This window comes from Strix uralensis, unplaced genomic scaffold, assembly GCF_047716275.1.
Source record: "Strix uralensis isolate ZFMK-TIS-50842 unplaced genomic scaffold, bStrUra1 scaffold_94, whole genome shotgun sequence".
Classification (NCBI taxonomy): domain Eukaryota; kingdom Metazoa; phylum Chordata; class Aves; order Strigiformes; family Strigidae; genus Strix; species Strix uralensis.
The window spans coordinates 502,570-523,051 of record NW_027436741.1 but is presented as its reverse complement, the minus strand read 5'-3'; the positions used below and the strand labels follow the sequence as shown (position 1 = coordinate 523,051).

Genomic DNA, 20,482 nt, shown 5'->3' with positions numbered 1-20,482 from the left:
CTGAACTGCTGCCACAGAGATGCAGGAGCTGGGAGGACCACAGCTCTCACTTGCTGGTTTTGCTAAGAAAAACAGGTTGGGTGAATGGTGGAAGGTAAGTGCTGCTGAGGAAGAAGAATTGTCAAACTGATTTTTCCATCCCACCCTCACTGTGCAGTTCTTGCAGTTTGGCTGTAAGCAGGTACAAGACAAGGTTTTCAGCTTGTGGGCTGCAGGCTGCCTTAATGCCTGCTCTTCCTCCAGAGAACAGGTAGTGATGTAGAAGCCTCTCATAGGTTGAATTTGGCTTGTAGCTTGCTAGTTGGACCTTGTTACTTACACAACTTCTCTGGTGTAGAAGGGGAAGGGAAAATTCCTTAAAGATAGGCTAGAGAAAGGTTATACTTTTCTCTCAAAAGCTGCTATCACTGCCTAGCTCCTAAGGAGCAGCAGAGTTAAGATGAAAGTCATGTCCATTCTACTACTGCTACTTGTGAAAACTGTGACTGTCTCTGCCCTTGAGCAAAATGACTTGGAAACAAAGTATCAGGCTGAGTTCAAGTTCTGTCACTGTAGATAGAAACGTTAACTTTTTAAAATGTAACAAAAAAGTTTTAGAAAGTAAGGGTTAAACTCTGCTATGGTTGAAGTAGATTCCTTCAATTAGAAGTGTTCTGAAAGTGAAAGCTGGGAAATGGAATGCTTACTTTGCAATCCATTGGGGAAAGATGTGTATTATGGGTTTTTTAACTCAGTTATTTTAAAACTTGTGTTCTTAAAATTTCCATGTATTTGCAGGAGCATTCAGAAATTGTCCTTGACTCTTCAGAAGTGTCCACAGAAAGTGGAAATACTAGTCGGTTCCCAAAACCAGAGATGGAAATTCAGTTCACACCTCTGGAACCCGATAAGATGGAGGTGAAACACCAGGGCAGCACCTTACCAGCTACAGTTAAAGTGCTCAAGCCAAGAAAGAAAAGGACAAGTGAAGAGAGGGATGAGGTATGACCTAGACCAACTGACAAAATGTGTTGTGTAGTCTTTCAATTTATTACTCTGATCATTTGTTAAAATCCTATCCTTTTGATTCTCACTGAGATCCTAAGGATATATACAGAGAATATTTAAACCTCTTTCCCCCCCACCCCCCACCCCCTGCCAAGGTGTGGATCTCTGGCCTATGTTGAATAAAGTCATAGATTTCAATTTATCCAGACTCTGGACGCTTGTCCCTGATATGTACTTCCTCTTCACCTTTTACATTTCTCTCTCCTTGCTCTTACTATTTGCTTCTGTCTGTAGCTGTGATCTGCAGGATTAGAGACCAGTTCAATAGAACTGCTTCTTTTGGTTTAAGCAATCATTGGTATCAACTATAACCTCTTCTAATAGGCAATTAAAAGTTAAGCCTCTGGGCTTAATCATTGCATTTCAGAGTTTCAAGACCACTTCCTTTGACTTTTTGTCCAGTCTGTGTTTTCTTTGATCTTTTTGTATTTAAAGGGAATATACAGAACTAATTGCACGAGCACCTGAACCTCCCTGTTTTCTGTAGAACTTAATTCCTCTTTAATTCCTTCAGTTGTGCTAGGTTATATGTGCCAGCGTTCTTAGTGTGCTGTGGTGTTTATGTGCGAGACTAAGGCTTCACAGCAGTTCAGGGTGGTAAAAATCTTCACTGCTCCTACTTGAACCGCACATTTCTTTCCTCTGACTTTTATCAACATTAGCATGAACAGAGCTATTTCTAAGACACAAAGACTATGAAACCCTAATACCTCATTGTGGTGGTACTTACTTGTAATCCTACTTGTGGGGCTTATGAATCTCTGTACTTCTAAGGACTTCTGAAGCTGACAGGTGAGTATAGGGAGATGACCTGTGGGTCATTTGCATAAGTGGCAAGTGATCACTCTGAGTTTGTCTCAGCTGGAGAGTGAAGTGTCTGATGGTTTTCTAGCATTCTCATTCAAGTGTTCTCAAGTGATGTTTTTTTAATCTCTTAGTAAAATAGTTAAGAGAAACGGTCACTTCAGTGATTAGTGTTCAACAGTACTTCAATAAACTCATTTTGTTAAACTTGGATTGCAAAAGTAACTGTTAAAAGTTGTGTAAGTTAATTCATCTGGAATTGAACGCTTCATTCTGGAATAATGTCCAGATTTGATTTAAACTTCCTATGTCTTGAACCAATTTTCTTTGAGAGGAGTATTCTCTTAGGCTGCTGGAAAAGTAAGTGTAAAAATAACCATCCTTCTGAAGGCACTGGAAAAGTACTGAACCTTATCTACAGATGAATATATTTCATCTAACATAGTTATCCATGTTTTGAGAAGACTGTTTTACCAATCCATTTATAAATCCTTTCATAGCGTAGATGTTCATATCCTGATGGGATAACATTTAGCTAAGTAATTTTTCAATAACATGGAACTAATTTTAGAAGTATCTTATTGCTGTTTTATTCACCTGAATGTTACTCTTAAATCACAGAATCATCTAGGTTGGAAAGGACCTTGAAGATCATCTAGTCCAACCGTTAACCTAGCACTGGCAGATCCCAACTACACCATATCCCCCAGCGCTATGTCGACCCTACTCTTAAACACCTCCAGGGATGGGGACTCCACCACTTCCCTGGGCAGCCCATTCCAACGCCCAACAACCCGTTCTGGAAAGAAATACTTCCTAATATCCAGTCTAAACCTTCCCTGGTGCAACTTGAGGCCATTACCTCTTGTCCTATCACTTATTACTTGGTTAAAGAGACTCATCCCCAGCTCTCTGCACCCTCCTTTCAGGTAGTTGTAGAGGGCGATGAGGTCTCCCCTCAGCCTCCTCTTCTCCAAACTAAACAACCCCAGTTCCCTCAGCCGTTTCTCGTACGACATGTGCTCCAGACCCTTCACCAGCTTCGTTGCCCTTCTCTGGACATACTCGAATAATTCAATGTCCTTTTTGTAGTGAGGGGCCCAAAACTGAACACAGTAATCGAGGTGCGGCCTTACCAGTGCCAAGTACAGGGGCAAGATCACTTCCCTGGCCCTGCTGGCCACGCTATTTCTGATACAAGCCAGGATACCATTGGCCTTCTTGGCCACCTGGGCACACTGCTGGCTCATGTTTATCCGGCTGTCAATCAACACCCCCAGGTCCCTCTCTGACTGGCAGCTCTCCAGCCACTCCTCCCCAAGCCTGTAGCGTTGCTGGGGGTTGTTGTGACCCAAGTGCAGCACCCGGCATTTGGCCTTATTGAAGCTCATACAGTTGGCCTTAGCCCATCGCTCCAGCCTGTCCAGATCTCTCTGCAGAGCCTCCCTACCCTCGAGCAGATCAACACTCCCACCCAACTTGGTGTCATCTGCAGACTTACTGAGGGTGCACTCGATCCCCTCGTCTAGATCATCAATAAAGATCTTAAACAGTAGTGGCCCCAAAACCGAGCCCTGGGGGACACCACTCGTGACCAGCCACCAAGTGGATTTAACTCCATGCACCACAACTCTTTGGGCCTGGCCATCCAGCCAGTTTTTTACCCAGCAAAGCGTGTGCGACCATCCAAGCCTCGAGCAGCCAATTTCACCAGGAGAATGCTGTGGGAAACGGTGTCAAAGACCCTACTCAAGTCGAGGTAAACTACATCCACAGCCTTTCCCTCATCCAATAAGCAGGTCAACCCTGTCATAGAAGGAGATCAGGTTTGTCAAGCAGGACCTGCCTTTCATAAACCCATGCTGACTGGGCCTGATCATCTGGTTGTCCTGCATGTGTTGTGTGATGGTACTCTGGATGAGGTGCTCCATCAGCTTCCCGGGCACTGAAGTCAAGCTGACAGGCCTGTAATTTCCTGGATCATCCTTCCGACTCTTCTTATAGATGGGCGTCACATTGGCCAGTTTCCAATCTGTCGGGACCTCCCCGGTCAGCCAGGACTGCTGATAATGATGGAAAGTGGCTTGGCGAGCACCCCAGCCAGCTCCTTCAGCACCCTCGGGTGTATCCCATCAGGTCCCATAGACTTGTGTGTGTCTATGTGATGCAGTAGGTCACTGACTGTCTCCTGGATTGCAGGGGGGTCGTTCTCCCAGTCTCTGTCCTCTGGCTGAGGAGGCTGGATTCCCTCAGTCCAACTAGTCTTGTTATTAAAGACTGAGGCAAAGAAGGCATTAAGGACCTCAGCCTTCTCCTCATCACTTGTTACCATGTTTCCCCCCGCATCCAGCAGGGGATGGAGACTCTCCCTGGTCTTTCTTTTGCTGTTGACATACTTATAGAAACATTTCTTGTTATCCTTGATTGCTGAAGCCAGGGTAATTTCCAGCTGGGCTTTAGACCTCCTGATTTCTGCCCTGCATAGCCTCACTGTGTCTTTGTAATCACTGTGAGTGGCTAGTCCCTTCATCCAAAGGCTGTAAACTTTCCTTTTCTCCCTGAGTTGCAGCCAAAGCTCCCTGTTCAGCCAGGTTGGTCTTCTCTGTCGCTGGCTTCTCTTACAGCACCTGGGGACTGCCTGTTCCTGAGCCATTAACACTTCCTTCTTAAAGAGTGCCCAGCCTTCCTGGACCCCTATACTGTTCAGGATTGTCTCCCAAGGGATCCTTTCAAGCAGGTGCCTAATCAATACAAAGTCAGCCCTTTTGAAGTCCAGGATGTCAGTTCTGCTTAGCCCTCTCCTGGCCTCTCTAAGAATAGAGAACTCTATTATTTCATGATCACTGTGCCCTAGTCGGCCTCCAGCTGCCACATTGTCCACCAGTCCTTCTCTGTTCACAAAGAGGAGATCCAGCAGGGCACCTTCTCTGGTTGGTTCTCTCACCAGTTGCGTCAGGAAGTTGTCTCCCACACATTCCAGGAATCTCCGGGACTGGTCTCGCTCTGCTGTACTGTACTTCCAGCAGATGTCTGGGAAGTTGAAGTCTCCCACAAGAACAAGGGCAAGCGATCATGAGATTTCTTCTAAATACTTATAGAATATTTCATCCACCTCTCTGTCCTGGGTGGGTGGCCTCTAGTAGACTCCTACTACAACATCTGCCCTGTTGGCCTTCCCCCTGATTCTAACGCAAAGACACTCTACCCTGTCTTCGCTACACTTGTGCTCAAGGCAATCATAACAGTCCCTAACATACAGCGCCACCCCACCACCTCTCCTTCCTTGTCTGTCCCTTCTAAAGAGCTTGTAGCCATCAACAGGCGCACTCCAGTCATGGGAGACATCCCACCATGTTTCTGTAATAGCCACAACATCATAATTTTCCTGTTTCATCATGGCTTCAAGCTCCTCCTGTTTGTTACCCATACTGTGTGCATTGGTATACATGTACTTCAGATGGGCTGATGTTTTCCCCCTTCCCCCTTCAAATCTAGTTTAAAGCTCTGTCAATGAGCCCAGCTAACTCCTGTCCCATGATCCTCTTCCCCCTCTGGGACAGGTGCATTCCATCTAATGCCAAAAGGTCTGGTGCCCTGTATACCAACCCATGATTGAAAAATCCAAAGCCCTGACTGTAACACCAGTCTTGGAGCCACAAGCTCATCTGTTGAGTTCTCTTGTGTTCTTCTTCATCCATCCCTCCAACTGAAGGGATGGAGGAGAACACAATTTGTGCCCCCGACCCCTTAATCACTTTCCCCAAGGACCTGAAATCTCTCTTCATTGCTTTAGGACTTCTCCTAGTAATGTCGTCACTACCTACCTGAAAAACCAGGAGAGGGTAGTAGTCCTTGGGTCTCACTAGAGTGGGGAGTTTTGCCTTGAGGTCATTGACGCGGCCCCCAGGGAGGCAGCAGACTTCCCTATGAAGCGGGTCCGGTCTGCATATGGGGCCTTCTGTACCCATATTTAAATATTTAAATATTTATCTTCATGTTACATATGCCAAACAGATTATAAAATGATTCAGTAACTTTAACTGTTACAAGTCTACTGAAGACACAGTTTGTTTTTTTAAATTTCCTAAAACTGAAAAGCATTGTGAAAACTAAAACTGAGGGGAAACCTGTAGTGCTAAAATAACCACATACTGCTCATGTCAAATTTTTTTAAAAATGAAACAAACTCCCTGGTGTTTTAGAAACAAACAAAACCAAATCTTTTTCAGAGGCTCCCTTCTAATTAAAGAACAAAATCCTCTTTCCATTTTCTGATGCTGTTATCAGTTGGTATGGCTGTCGGTTATCTGAAATCTCTCAGCACCACTTCACAAGATAGAAGATGTCATTAAAAGACAGCTTAACAATGGCACTGTGCTACCAACCTGTTTTTTATATACTTGTCACCATAAATCCAAATTTACACTTAGATTTATTAATTTCAATTTGGGTGTTGGCTTGTCAAATCTCTTAAAGTCAAAAGTATAGGAAATAACAGAGAGAAGAAAATAGTAAATGTCAGAATGGTTTGACTACAGGCATTTCTAGTTCCCTTCCACAAGTTTGTTTAGTGTTTATTTCACGTTTGAATAGTTACCTCTATCCAGCAGTAGTCAATGCCTCCCTACTGTTAGTCATAGCATTTAAATAGTGGCTGCTTCTGTAATATAGGTAATCATTATTCTTTCCGGAAGAATCCTAGTTAAAATTTGTCATGTTTATTTTCTTAGGATTTTGTGAAAAGTGAGAACAAGAAAATGCAAAACCTGCTATGACTAATTCACCTTCTACAAGCAACAAGAAAATAGTTTGGTTTTGTTCAATTTTGAAGTTAGTTTCTCCTTTCATAAGTCCACCTTTTCTGTAAAGGTGGACTTGTGAAAGGAGCAAACATTCTTATGCAGCAGTATCTTAATCCTTATCTATGTATTTTAATAGGATTCTTAAACACGTACGTTGTCTTCCTACTAAACTTTCTAAGCTAACCAAGGAGAGTCAGTCTGTATTTGCCCAGAACGTGTACTGGCTGCAGCGTACAGGGATTCCCAGGGAAGGATGTTGCATGCTGAGTAGTTATGAAGACTAGTTTGAGCATACTCTTAGCATATGTCATGTTATAGGCAATTCCTTTTGAAGTAAAACTAAGGTTTGTGTCATCTATATGCATGACAACTATAAAAATATGATTTTAGGCCTTAGTAGTAACCTGGGCAGGCTCAAAGGGTGGACAGAAGATTTATTTTCACCATCAGTTTTCTTCTGTTTTATAACTAGAACAGCTAGTCTAATGAAATACTCTAAAACTTTGAATCTACTTTTTTAAAAGAAACTATTTGTTTCCTATATTACTCATGCCCTTAGATGTATTCTGTGAAACTGACAATTTTTTTTCTTTTGGGTATAAAATAAGGTTGTCTACATTGCTTGCTGCGGCAGTATCATTAATGAGCAGAGGTTTCGGTAGCAAAGCTCAAAATGTCAGCTTGAAAATAACATTGAAGCCAAACAAAATGGAATTAAACTTGAAGATAAGTCAACTTTTTGACTTAAACAATGACTGTGTATTTCTGTACAGATGTCTTCTACACAGAAGAAAAGAAAAGAATACCCCTTAAAGCAAGAATCTACTTCACGTAAAAAGTCAGCTAAAAAGAAAGATGGAACACTACAAAAAATTGGAGATTTTTTCCAAAGTTCTCCTGTTATTTTTCACTCTAAAGGTTTGTACAGAATAAATAAGGCTTATTCCATGTTATCTGGGTATTGTAGAATAGCTTTTTTCTACTGTAATCTGTTAATGTATGTGCTGTTAAAGGCCACGTCTGCTGCATCCAGTTGTTCTTTCATTTATGAAACAATGGAGTCTGAGCTGGGGCCTGCTCTGCTGAATCTTGCAGAGTAGAAGAGGCCGACTGGATTACAAGGACCACATGGTTCTAAAGTTTAGGTTAAGTGTGAAAGGTAAGCCAGGTAGAGCGAAAGGATGCAGTGTGGACTATGTGCATATAAATTTATCATAAAAGCAATGATAAGCTCAAAATGTCTGAGTTACTTTGTTCTTGCTTACAGTAAAACAGTTAAAGGCAATTTCAGAAACTTGACCTGTTGATCTAAAAAAATCAAGAGTTGAATTCAAACCCAGATCTGACCTTGTTCTATAAGCAATCTCCCCCCCACTTCCTGTTTTGTTTCTGTGGAAATTGTATTAATGTTTTTTGAAGTATGTATGTAGGAGAGGAAGATTAGTTCTACAGAATCTGAAAGCCAGTATCTCCAGAAAATATGTGGAAGAGTTCAATAAACTAGCTCTGAAGCAGTTAATGGATTTCAAGTTTAAGTATAGCCTTGGGAAAATTAACTGCTAGGACCTTCCATTGAAGAATATATTTTTATTCTTTCCTACAGTAAGACATGATTTCTGAGTTACTGGGTTTTTTTAAAAAAAAAAGATTAAAATTAGCAGAGGGCACAAAGAATCACCAGTGTTAAATTCTAAAAGACACTACTATTTGGCTGGTTAAAACAAGGTTAGTCATTATTCACGATGCACAGTTAAGATAGTGGGATTTCTAACATTTTTCACATTTGTCAGAGTGGTTCCATGAGGACAACATGTCATTATCAATGGAAGCCAAATTCAGAGTAATCAAAATTTCACCCTGGAAATACTTTATTTGAGCAAATGAGGTCTAATTTGTAACCTTTATTACCATGTCCTGTATTTTTTCCCTCCTTTGCATAACTTAGTATTGATTGGGATCTCTTCTTTCCTTCTAGCTCATAAGATGCACACACTCATCTCTTCATAGAGCTGGTACTAGTTTGATAAAACTATACAAGTACATAGAGAAAATTGACTCAACCTTGTGCTTCTGTCAGTACAAAGAAGTTAAGCCTGGTTTTCAATTCCTGTTGTATTTAACATCCAGTGAAATCTGAATCCCAATTGATTTTTTTGGTGCTATTTAAATGTGTCCTTTAAGCTTTTGCATTTGAAGCTATAGAAAACTGTTTCAGGATATAGAAGACTGTGGTAGTCAAATACATACCACGTCTGAATTTTTATGTTTAAATTTCAGACTACATCTGTTTCATTTTTAAACTGATTTTAATAAACCTTTATTCATTAAACCTTTATTCATTAATTTTGAGGCTCATAAAACCAATAAGACATTGATTTACAATAAATTTTTTCTTGTAGCAAAGAAGCTGATGGCAACAATAAGCTCTCCCAAGTCTGCAGAACCAGAAAATGTCAAAGGAAAGGAGCTCAAGCCAAAACGATCTAAGAGAAAGCTGTGTTCAACGGACAGTTCTTGCCCTCTAGATATCCCTGATTCTTCGGTAAGTGATTACGGGTTAGTGTTCTGTCTGCTGTAATCTATTTCTGTAATCTGGGCTTAAAATAAACTATTGGGGGGACAGAACAAACCTGATTGAGTCAAGTTGCAGAAGAGGTTTGAAAGTACTGACTTATTTCTTTTGGTCTTTTCTTCCTGATGTGTTACTTTAATTTTCTCTGTTTTCTCACTTATCTTCTCTGTGTGTGACTGCTGACTTGTTGTATCACCTATATAGCAGTCATGGCGATATCTTCACATTTGGAGTCTTAGATACCTTAGCTGTGGTATGTGGAGTGTTACTTTTTCCTCTAGTACAGCAGTTGAGTCTTAATTTGTTTTTCCAGTAGTTGGTGTTCATTTAAGAGTAGCATGAAGGGATAACAGAAATAGAGACCATTAAGGAATCCATAGATTTGGAATAGCATGATTGAAACACTGAAGAGAAAGGTCTGCATGTACGATTAACTTTGCAGGGCAAGTGAGCATCTGAGGTAATTTCCGATTCCTTTTCTGCCCAGCTGCTATTAGGGTTACTTTAGGATTTGGATACACCCATGCTTTTCAAAGCACAGTTTCAGTAGTCTTCTGCGTGTGCTTAAATTGCGTTGCCCTGTCTAAACCAGCCTATAGAGAGTCTTATAGGCCAGGGCTTGATGGACTGTTTCTGAAATCCAGCTTTATGGTTTTGTCAGTAACTAAAGTGCTGAGCGTGCTCTGGCTGTTAGAAGTACATCTCTTCATTCTGTTCAGTCCTTTTTCATTCGCTCTGGTGAGCATTTGCCCATACTGAGTTATTCTGTTGACTTTTCTGTAAACTGTATGAATAGATGCAGCAGTAACCAAAATGCTGTCCACAGGAGGCTGAAGGAAATGACAGGAAGGCAGGGCAAAAGAAGCTAAGGAGCTTGGAAGTGGAAGAAAAAGTTAAAGACTGAATCCTGGGAAAGTCAGAAAGCTAAAGAAATTTAAGCTAAAAATATGTTTTCTGAACGCTTCTTGTTTCACAAAATGAGTATTAGAGATAAGAAGTGAGAGCTGCTTTCAGATCACTGTTTTCTTTGGACTTTGATATTTGTTTCAGCAAAAAAAGGGATTTCATATGTTCCCAGTATTTTTTGCTTATTATGATGCACTAAAATGGTGTCTCTGTTCTGGAGACCTCTGACTAGAAGATAATAGGCAAAATTCGTTCTGAAAACAGCTTCTGGGAAAAAACATGTTGTTGGTTACATGGGTCTAGAAGTACATGTCATTTGTCACTGAAGAAATGCTGAGTAACTCTTGAAATATCATCTTTTTCAGGTCTTTATAGAAAAAAAGAGAAGGAAAGCGATCAGCTAATCATCAAGCGACAGCTACGCTCAAAAAGAGCTAAATAATCTTGCAAAAGCATGTTTGTATTTTCTTAGTTAAGGCATATTTACAGTGTATTGTTTCAGGTGATTGTATATAGGAAGTAATAGGTACTTAGTCATGCTCCAAAGTGTTTATAGAGATGTATAGAATTGTTCTGATGGGTTACTGTTCTGATTCCATTAAAGTTGAAATACTGTTCAAGAAGTTTGTGTCTGAATATTTTTTTTTTAGGAATGGTGTCTCTGGAAGTGTTCATAATTTATCCATTGTGCAGTAAGAACTATGCCTGTGTGGAATGGTTTAAGTTGTTTTTTTCAGCTGGCCAATATACCAACCATAACTTTTAATGAAAAAAATATGAGTATGCAATAAATTCTGTGAAGTGACAAAAAAAGGAATTGGCACTATGTGGAGAAATATGCTTTTTATCACTGGTGTGGTTTAACTGTCTTTTATTTACTCTTCTAAAGGAATTTATAAGCACAATATTATTTCTTTGGGGATTATAATATCCATAGATAATTATAATCTGCTATTAAAGTGACCCACTCTCAGACATTTGACGTTTTATTCCAACCATCCAGTTCTGCTCAACTAGAACAGCTATATGTAGTAAGGTTTCAGCTTATAATCAGTGACTGAGTAAACATTTAAAACCCTTTTGGTTTCACCAATGTAGCATTTACCTAAGTCACGGGCAGTGACTGTATTTCGTAGGATTTTGCACTGTTTGAGGAACAGTCCTGATCACCTTTCAGAAAGAGCTGAAATTACATTGACAAGGACCTGCTGTTGGCATGGATGGAACAAGACAATCCCAGTAAGTGATCAGGTACTCTAACTTGTTGCTCATGCAGCTTTCTTATTTTTATTTTCTTGAATTAATGCCAACCATACAACACTGTTTTTACGTGGACTATTGGATTATTTTGATTATTACTGCATTTTGGTCTGTCACCCATCATCTATATGATTCTATGATGCCTTTGTTTAAAGAACTCCTTATCAGTCTGTTTTGCACGTGTATAGCACCACAGGAAGAATATCTTGTCTACAGGATTGCATTTTGAGGTTTGGTATTGTCTTGACCACAAAAATTTTTCAGAAATTCTCTGTCAACATTGAGTCTGAGATTTATTTTTTTTTTTGTTCCCTCCTTCCAAGCCATACTGGTTCATCAGCAACAACCAGTTGGTCTGTAGAGGCAGTGATAGTTTGCTCATACAGCCAGATAAGTGCTGCTTATTTTTGATAGTACAGCTGCAACTTTACTGTCCTTTTGAAATGATTCCATGATTTAAGTTATAAGTGGGGTTTTCTGTTTGTTTTCTTGGACTGCTGCTCTCTGTTGTCTTTTGTTTGATTGAAGACAAAAAGAATCAGATTGACTTGAACATGAGATTAAAGTTGTTTTTCTTGAGAGGGAAAAAAAGGGACTTTGAATACCTGTTGCAGTTTTGTTTTAACAAATGTGATACCTTTAAAAATGCAAATCAACGTAAAAATGGTCATTAGTATTTCTTTAGTAGAAGTAGTTTTCCTTTCCTCTTTATGTGACTGTAACTTAAATGTGCTGTGAGTCAGTTCAGTGGCAACAAATTCTGACATGGTTTTCTCTGCTGTTATCCAGTAGATTGTCTGAGCATGAAATGTCTTTTCATAAGGATAATGCATAGTTCAGTTCTGTAGATCCTGACTTGTAAGATCAGATTCTCATACTGTCTTTTCTCTAGTTTCATGGCTGTAAAATGGAGTTGTACCCCTATACTCTTCAACAAAGAAAGATTGATATTTTATTCTTTCTAACTTGAAAGTGACAAAGTGAGCCTGATCCACCAATCATTCAGTTCTTCCATTGCTTCAACTTTTTGTCTTCATCTGTCTGTGTGAATGAGAACTTAGATTTCCTTGTCAAGCTTGCTCTTGACATCTTCTTTCTTCCCTCTTTTCGTTCTGTAAAAGAAAGATGTAAAATTCAGGTGATGATCAGATAATTCTAAATAAAAATAAATGCAGTATCTCTTTACAGGCAGGATTTTATACTTTGAGCCCCTTTGTCCTTCCTGAGATCTTCCATTTTCTGCTATCCGTGTCCAGATACCTGGATTGATCTTTCAGGGCTATAGAAGAGCACAGCAGTGAAGATTCTTGCCTCATGTAGGTGCTAGTTGCTCATTTTACAGAAGTCTCGTAGCTGGAGACAGTAAATATACAAGGTGAAGTCATATAACAGTCTTAAACAATAGGACAGTACTTGGAATAGTTATTCTTTGTCTTTCTCTTAACATTTTGTCTGGTTTTCTCCATTTTTAGCAGATGTTCTCAGTCAGCTGTTCATCTTGACCCTTGTTGCTTTCTCTGAACAGTTTCAGTTAATTTTAGAACCCATCAGCATGTGCCTGTTTAGCTGGATTGTTCCTTCCATTGTGTATAACCTGGCACTTGCCTGCAGTGAAATTCATATGTCATCGTGTTGTCTTGAATGGCAGTTTGATTGCTTATTAAATCATCAAATGGCCTTATAGCTCTTATTTCACCAAAAAACATCTGCAACATAAGCGCAGGATTGGAAGAATGCTGAATTACTTGATTGTTGCGTGTAGGATTTCTTTATTGATTCAAATGTGTGGAAGTAATAGAAATATCTTCAGCCATTTGACATCTCTGAAATTACTGATTGATAGCTCCCCGTATCAAATACAGTATTTCATAGTTTCAAATAACTTGTGCTTCTTTCTGATTTTGTTGGTAAATAACAAGTGTCAAAACATTTAACAGTTTATTTCAATGACTCTGGTAAATTTTAGTTTAGTTATCTGCAACTAACTAGGAAGAAGAATCTCTCAAATTAGTCAAGCCACTGTGACACTCGGGGATGCCCCTGTATTTCCACCTGTGTTGCCAGTTTTTCTAAGTTCTTGTATTTACTAAAATTCTATCAGTGTTGCTGAGCTATCTGGAGGCTGTATGACAACCTGTTTTTTCTGGAAGTCATTTGAATGGGTGTTTTCAATATAATCTGGGCATTAGAGTAGCTATATACACATGTACAAAAATGTTGTCTGTTTCCCTTACCCTGTTTTTCTGTCCCTAAGGTAGCCTTTGCAAGAATTGCACTGAATTAACTTCCTCCACAGGTGGAGACTTGGTTATCAAACTCCATGGTTACTGATTTTGAATATATACAGAAATAAAGCATGCTCCCTTTGCTTTGGTCAAGGGATGGTGATTTCTGTACTTCCTACAGCTCTTGGAGTTTGAGCCTGTGTGTTGGAAGCCTAGAAAATGGGTCAGACTTTGTGTACCACCTTTGTCTATGTCAGGAGTATCAATTATTTCCTGAGCAGGAAGAGCACAGGTGTGATAGGAAGGAAAAAAAAGAATTCAAGCAAAAAGGTTTTTTTGGTACTGTCACATATAAAGGTGTCACTTTCAGTTCTTTGGCAGTAATGGGAAATAATTTTTTTCCTGGTCAATACTGAGACTGGCTGGGTATTGTCATTCTTTCAGCTCCTCTGGACAGCGAAGCAAAAAGGTGTTTTAGGACATCATTTGCCTTTTGCCTTCTGACTTTTTCTCATAAGTGCTGTAACTGATTAAAAGCTGAGCATGAATAGGCCTACTCTTTAATTTAGTCTTACCTTAGTGTAAGATTCATCAATCAGCTTGCAGAGCACAGAGAATTAGTGTTAGTCTATTAATGGAGGAGAGATCAATTCTTTACCTAGCAAAGACCAAAGGCAAGCACCATTTCATGGAAATTTGGTCTATGTTTTCACATGGTAATACTGAAACTTTTCTTGTTCTCTTCAGAACTCCCTTGGCCGCAGGAAGGTTGTACTCCAGCAGTGTTGTGTGATGCGTGTATCTCTGCAGCGTTGGCTGACGAGGGGAATACAAGCTTCTGTGTATGGATTTTGGTCATGCACTGCTGGTGTGCTGAGAGAACCCAAATCCCACAAAGGAAAGTCTCCTGGGGTACCAACAGTGACTTCCACTGGTTTGCTCTCCCCGCCCCCCACCCCCATTTGGGTAAATCTAGTTCCTGAAACTATCTGCAATAGGACAACCTCGTTCAGTATCAATCTCTTCTATGCACTGAAAACTTTTGATACTTAAAGTTTCTGTTTCCCAACAGAATAAGCTTCTAACCTTATAACTTTAATAACAGTCTCTTAAGACTTGGCCTCACTTCTTTGGTGTTTTGTTTTCCCACACAAGGAAGGAAAGTCTTCTGTAGTATGTAACACCTGAATCCTGCAAAGTGCCTGGTACAGCAACACCGCTGTCTTTGAAGAGTTCCTTTTGAGCACGTCACGCTGGGGATAATTCTTAGAAAATAGCCTATACTAGTGTCAAGCTGCTCCAACTTTTCCAGTGGTTAAGCCTCATTTTGAAAAGACTATTCCTTACTCAACTTCAGCTTCTTTGGGGTGAACACTTTCTCTTTTGCCATGCTCATGGCACTCCAATTACAGACATAATGAAGTTTTCTGGAAGGAAAATATGAGGACACTACTTCATATAGGTCAAACTTTTCTCTTTGAGAAAACAAGGAGGAACAGTGGCACCATTTGATCAGACAGCTCATAAAGTGAGGGGAACTGTTTCTGGAGTTGAGAGTGAGACAAGGGAGCGGAATATTTTTGGGGTGATTTTTCAGTAATAGCTTTCCATAGATAATGTAAGTACTTGAACGTTAATGAAACTTGATTAGGGCTGTGAGAGAGGAAAAAGAAAATATTTTTAGTAAAACATGCTTACTTGGGTCTCTGCAGTCGGTTACCATGTCTCACGTACGACAGCAAAATCCCCAGGACATGGCGCCGAGGCACTGCTTGAGATAGCCGGTCTCCACACCAGGAATTTTATCTGGGAGGTGCAGGGGGGTGGAAATGTTTTGCTTTGTTTTAAATTAACGCACTTTGCAGCCTGTTTAGCCAAGCTGCATAAAAAGTGCAGAACGGGACCCTGCTGGACTAAATTCACTTGACACTACCCGTGCACACAAGCGATTAGAATATATAGCCCTGGGACAGGGTTTTGTTTCTTGGGTCAGGATTCTGAGACAAAGTGTTGGTTTATATACACTGATGCCTACTGTAACCTGTTCATCCATTGCTGCACATGAACGTTTCACAGGAGTTTATATACTCTCTTTTAACAAAGACAAAAGGTACTTCCGTTGTAAAATTCATTGGGCAGAACTAGAGGTCCTCCTAGGCTTGAGAAAAAGGATGAGATCAGATTCATTAAGGGAGAGTTTGTTTCCAGAGTTCCTGGATTCAATATTTATAGGTCTTTGTATTGATGGATAAAGTTGGACTCTTTTTTTTTTTTCTGCCTAGAGATGTTGACACTAAACAAAAGCAGTATTCTGCTATAGGGGTGCATTTCATGTAGGTGCTATAACATTGTTTTATCTTTGAATTATCTATGAGAATAAGGATTATTCTGAGAAGCAAGCTTTGGCTTATTTCAGAACGTAATGCCAAATTGTACCTTCCCTGCTGGGCACTTGAAGCCTCCATGTGCTCACAGATTGCTGCTGAAAAATGAGTTCTGAAACTCTTGTCTGGGGACAAAGACAGTTTTTGGGAGTTTAACTGAAAGATCAGCTTTTTCAATTCATTAAATAATTAGATTTGGGTAAAATGAGCTTGCACCTCTTTCACTTCGTTTTCAACTGTTTAAAGTGTGATTTGCTTTTAACAAGGAGTCCCTTTGAATCATAGACGAATTGCTAATGTGATGCTTCAGTGCTGTTTCATGTCAGATTAGAAAGAATAGAAAGTTCTGGCTAAATAAATGAAGTGGATAAAGGAGAGGCAGCATGTGTAGATGAAATAACTCAGTACCTTAAACAGCATGTCTATTTTAGATCTCCTGAAGGTATCATACCTTACGAGCAGGTATACTTCGTCTTGGAGACCCCATGTCAAGTGGATAATTCTGACTGCATATGGAGAAAGCTATCCACCTATGCTCCTGTGTGCATGACGGACCAGGGTAGATTTAGATGTTCTTTTCTTGTCATCTGTGGTCAATAACCCTTAAATAGTACTTCTGCTCTGACATGTGTTATTGCCTCAAAGCAGCACCAAAAATGATTGCACAGGCTCTGTGCAAAACCCCAAAGACTAATCTTCCCCTGAGTGACCTTTCAAACTTCGGGTGTAGTCAGACAAGCCAGCTGAAAGGTTCTTGGCTGGCAATATGTCCCCGTGCAATCTCCTATGGATTCAGTTGCTCAAAGGATAGAAGTATGGGAGGAAGCTGACATGAGTGAGTACTTGAGAGTGTTTGACAGGAGTGAATTGCCTTAAAAGCAGCTGGCAATAGAATGAACGGTTATATTTTCTGAAGAAGACAGAATTACAGTATTTGTTGCTGCACAAATAAGCTTTTTCCTTGCTTGTAGACTTGTGATATCCAGGTTTGTGTTCTGGAGAAAATGATTGGTGAAAAAACCCACATAAAATATGTATTTATATTTAATTACCTTATTAAAAACTTCAGCTGTGGAAGTTTAACTTCTTGGTGTTAGCCAGATGCATCTGCACGTGGTTGCTTATTAAATCATCAAATGGCCTTATAGCTCTTATTTCACCAAAAAACATCTGCAACATAAGCGCAGGATTGGAAGAATGCTGAATTACTTGATTGTTGCGTGTAGGATTTCTTTATTGATTCAAATGTGTGGAAGTAATAGAAATATCTTCAGCCATTTGACATCTCTGAAATTACTGATTGATAGCTCCCCGTATCAAATACAATATTTCATAGTTTCAAATAACTTGTGCTTCCTTCCCACCTTCCCACCATCCACCATCCAGAATCCCCCATCCACCATCCCACAATACACCATCCACCATCGACAATGAACTTCCCACAACCCACCATCCACCATGCACCATCCCGCAATACAACATCCACCATACACCGTCCACGATCCCACTTTCCACCATCCACCTTCCCAACATCCACCATCCCACCATCAACCATCACTCTTCCACCACACACCATCCCACATTCTTACATCCACCATCCAACAATCACCATCACACAATCCACCATCCATCTCCCCACCATCCACCATCCAACTTCCCACCATACACCATTCCCATGTGACACCCATATATAAGAAGGGTTAGAAGGATGATCCGGGAAATTACAGGCCTGTCAGCTTGACTTCAGTGCCCGGGAAGCTGATGGAGCACCTCATCCAGAGTACCATCACACAACACGTGCAGGACAACCAGATGATCAGGCCCAGTCAGCATGGGTTTATGAAAGGCAGGTCCTGCTTGACAAACCTGATCTCCTTCTACGACAGGGAGACCTGCTTATTGGATGAGGAGGTTAGTGCCAATCTCAAGAGGAACGCAGCATTCGTGACTCCCAGGCAAGACAGCTACTACACAAGTACCTAAACAAGGAAGTTATAGAAGTAGATGCATTTGAAATGATTGTTCTTACAATTTGCTAACCTGTTCCACACATAACATTTACAAGATAACATTGTTTGAAGTTTGGCAGAAACTAGTTTTAAAAGTATTATTTGACTTACTCTAAGGAGATGCATGCAATGTCTTACTCCACAGGGAAATGTGTACATTACTTCTATCCCGTATTACTTATTTTGGTTTGGGTTTTAGGATAGCATTGGAAAGGACAAAAAAATATTAACACGGGAGGCAAAAGTACCTAGAAAAAAGGAATCCAATCAGATAAAAACCGTTATCTCCTTCCAGTATTAATGAGACCTGGGCAAATGCTTCCAGTAGACAGCAGAATGCCTCGGGGTCAGATTGCAAAAATGAAACACTATAGCTTGAAATGGTCGGTGAGCCCATTGAAGCTGACTCTGATTAACTGCAATCTGCAAATTACTTGAGCAAATATTTCCATTCAAGGAATCTTCAAGTTATTGATCATGTGACATTAGAGGCAAAGTCACAGAAGGGGTGAGAGTGAACAACTTGGAACAAGAGACGTTAACAGAGCTTTCACCTGTACCAAATATTTTATAATATGCTATTACATCACAGAAGCACTTTTTAAAAAAAAAATACCTTTGGGAGACCTCGGCTGGTCCGAGGGATCAGAATGTAAGTTTGATATTGACCTTGAGCAGATAAACGTGTACCCTTAAGAGGCTTGAAAGTCCCAAGAAGAGCTGAGTAAACAAGAGTAAGGAACTACCAGACCGGAACTGCCTGACCTCAAGGAAAGGAAGGTTATTGAGGGTGCAACAGAGAAGAGGTCATCCAATCATGAACTGTTAGTCTCTAATTAAACCAATCATATATGGATACATACTCTTAATAAAGTTATAAAAAAGCTTGTTAGAACAATAAAGTAGCCATTTTGCACAATTTGGTGTTTGTCGTGTCCGTCTCAACAGCGACACACCATCAGCCATCCACAATGCACCACCCACCATCCACAACCCACCATCCACCTTCCCACCATCCAATATCCACCATGCACCATAAACCATACACCATCCACTATACACCATGCACGATCCTCCATCCCACCATCCAACACCCACCATCCATCTTCCCACCAACAACCATACTAGAATCCAACATCCACCATCCAACTTCCCACCATCAACCATCCCACAATACTGTCTACCACCCACCATCCACCTTCCCACATTACATCATCCACCATCTACAATGCAACTTCCCACCACCCACCATCCACCATGCACCATCACGCAATACAGCTTCCACCATACATCTTACACCAACCCACCATCCACCATTTACCTTCTGACCATCCACGACCCAATATCCCACAATACACCATCCACCATCACACAATACAAGATCCACCAGCCACCTTCCCACCATCCACTGTCACCCACCCACCACCCACCATTCCACAGTCTAACATTCACATTCCACCATTCACCATCCCACAATTCACCATACACCGTCCTCCTTCTACCCAAAACACAATACAACATACACCATGCACCATACATCGTCCACCATCCCACAGTCCACCATCCATCATCCACCTTCCCACCGTTCACCGTGCACCATCCACTATCCCAAAATGCACCATCCACCTTCCAACCATCCAACTTTCACCATCCCACAATCCACCATCTACAATACCACAATCCAACCATGGCCATGCACCATCTTTTTCCCACCCTCCACCATACACCATCGCCCAGTCCACCATCCATCATCAACCTACCAACATCCACAATCCACCATCCCGCAATTCTCCATACAACATCCACCATCCACCATCTACCATCAATCATCAAGCATACACCATCCACCATCCCACAATCTACCATCCAACATCTCACCATCAACCATCCTCTATCCACAATCCACCATCAACCATCCCGCAATCCAGCATCAACCATCCATTTTCCCACCGTCAACCATCCCACAATACACCATCCACCATTCAAATTCTTCTTTCCAACCATCCACCCTCCCACCACCTTCCCACCATCCACCATCCAGAATCCCCCATCCACCATCCCACAATACACCATCCACCATCGACAATGAACTTCCCACAACCCACCATCCACCATGCACCATCCCGCAATACAACATCCACCATACACCGTCCACGATCCCACTTTCCACCATCCACCTTCCCAACATCCACCATCCCACCATCAACCATCACTCTTCCACCACACACCATCCCACATTCTTACATCCACCATCCAACAATCACCATCACACAATCCACCATCCATCTCCCCACCATCCACCATCCAACTTCCCACCATACACCATTCCCATGTGACACCCATATATAAGAAGGGTTAGAAGGATGATCCGGGAAATTACAGGCCTGTCAGCTTGACTTCAGTGCCCGGAAAGCTGATGGAGCACCTCATCCAGAGTACCATCACACAACACGTGCAGGACAACCAGATGATC

The 20,482-nt window shown here is 41.0% G+C and overlaps 1 pseudogene; it reads left to right on the top strand.

Moving 5' to 3' along the window:
- LOC141938490 (kinesin-like protein KIF20B) overlaps positions 1–10,754 on the top strand; it is a 38,714-nt pseudogene extending 27,960 nt beyond the window's left edge.
- The last annotated feature ends 9,728 nt before the right edge of the window (positions 10,755–20,482 follow it).